Raw genomic sequence first — 2,542 nt, forward strand, 5'->3', positions numbered from 1 at the left:
TATACACTACCAAACGTAAAATAGATAGCTAGTGGGAAGCAGCCGCATAGCACAGGGAGATCAGCTCGGTGCTTTGTGACCACCTAGAGGGGTGGGATAGGGAGGGAGGGAGGGAGACACAAGAGGGAAGGGATATGGGAACATATGTATATGTATCACTGATTCACTTTGTTATAAAGCAGAAACTAACACACCATTGTAAAGCAATTATACTCCAATAAAGATGTAAAAAAAAAAAAAAACATTTGAGCAAAGACCTTATGAATATTCAAAAGAGCATGCCATGCAATGCCTGAGGTCAGAGGATTCCAGGCAAAGGGACTGAGATGCAAAAGACCTGAAGTGGGAAAGAGCGTGACATGCTTTAGGAACATCAACAAGAACAAGGCTGAAATAAAGTTAAGCCAGGGCTAAAATGATACGTTTGGAAAGGTCGGCAGAAGCCAACTTGTATAGGACCTGGAAGGTCTTAGTAAAAAAAACAACAACAGAAAATTAGGATTGTACTTTTAGCGTGATGGGAAACCACCAAACGGTACACAGTAGCCTCCCTCATCTGCAGTTTTGCTTTCCTTTGTTTCAGTTACCCATGGTCAACTGCAGTCTGAAAATATTAAACGGAAAACTCCAGAAATAAACAATTCATAAGTTTTAAATTGTACACCATTCTGAGTAGCACTATGGAATCTCTTGCTGTCCCATTCTGTCCTGCCCAGGAAGTTAACCATCCCTTTGTCCAGGGTATCTTGCCCATTAGTCATTTAGTAGCCATCTTGGTTGTCAGCTTGATTGCCGTTGTATCACAGTGCTTCTAGTCAAGTAACGCTTATTTTATTTCATAATGGCCCCGAAGTGCAAGAGCAGTGATGCTGGCAATTCAGATATGCCGAAGAAAAGCCCTAAAGTGTGTGCTTCAGGTGCAAAGGGAAAAGCTTAACACTTCATCACAACGCCTACGTCTTTCACCTCACTTCATCACCTCATATCACCACGACAAAGGTGAATACAGTACAGTAAGGTATTTTGAGACAGAGATCACATTCATATAACTTTTATTATAGTATACTGTTATAATTGCTCTATTTTGTTATTGTTGTTAATCTCTTACTGTGCCTAATTTATAAATTAAACTTTATCATAGATATGTATGTATAGGAAAAACATAGTGTATATATAGGGTTCGGTACTGCCCATGCTTTCAGGCATCCACTGGGGGTCTTGGAACGTATCCCCCACGGATAAGGGAGGACTACTGTTATTTAAATTTACTTTTTAAATAGGTGATAGATGCAATAATTTTGAATGATGTAACAATTCAAAAGGTATAAATGTGTATACATGAAAAGTAAGTTTTCCACACCTGTCTGCCATCTATCCAGACTCAGTCCTGAACACAGTGTTCCCAGTTTCGTATACATCCTTCTAGAGATGAGCTATGTAATTAAATAAGTTGCTTCTGACTACACATGGTAGCATATTATTAGCAAGGATCAGCACCTTGCTTTGCCACTTAGTGAACTATCTTGGAGGTATTTTCATAAAACTTTATACAAAGCTGCCTAGTAACAGCTTTATACACTGAATGTACTATATGTAATTTGAAGAGTCCCTGCTGCTAAACATTTAAATGTTACAAATCTTTTGCTATTATAAACAATGCTACAATAAATATCCTTACATACAAATTGATTCTGCATGTGCTAGTATATCTATAGACCAAGGTCTTTCTTTTTTCCTGCAAAAGCTTTATTGTTTCCATTGGGTCCATGGCTTGGGAGAGGGCTCCAGCGTGGTTAAAAAGCTGCCTAGTGGCTGCAGGAAGAGGATCAGACAGAAGCCCTGACACCGGGGGATAACAGAGAGGCCCCTCAAAGGCAGCTGGGCTGGAGGCTCCTACCCTTCTTGAGTTGAGGGTGGCCCCCTCAAAGATATACTCGCCCAGCCCAGCCTAACACCAGCCGGTCTGTCAGGTGGTGGCCCATCTTCTTTATGAGTTTCACCTCCTCATCTATGAAGTGATTCTCCAGGACGTCACAGAGATGGGGGTCTGCACAGGGAGAACCAGAGTATGAAGATCCAAAAGGGCCTGGTTCAGGCTCTTCTCCACAACCATGGTGGCTTCCATGGCATCCAGGGTTTTACCCCACTCATCTTGGGACAGTTTCTGCACACCCTGGAAGAGGATACAGCCACTGCGCTGGTTTTGCATCTTCAGGAGACTCGGAAGAAGTGGCCCACACTCTCCAGAGCCACATGACCATGGTGGAAATGGACGCTCAGAGAGTGGTACGTGTAGGAGGCCAGCAGAGGCAGGCTGACCAGGTGATTGACGGAGGCCTCCACCTTGGTGGAATAATTCTGACCAGTCTGGGAGTTCTTGGTTGACTGGCAGTAAGGACGATGAATGTGCAAAATATACCTGAAGGATAAATTCTTAAAATTGGAGTTCCTGGGTAAAACGGTGTTTACGTTTTAAATTTTTTTTTTTTTTTTTTTTTTTTTTTTTTTTTTTTTGTGGTATGCGGGCCTCTCACTGTTGTGG

This window comes from Hyperoodon ampullatus (genome assembly GCF_949752795.1).
Source record: "Hyperoodon ampullatus genome assembly, chromosome: 2".
Classification (NCBI taxonomy): Eukaryota; Metazoa; Chordata; class Mammalia; order Artiodactyla; family Ziphiidae; genus Hyperoodon; species Hyperoodon ampullatus.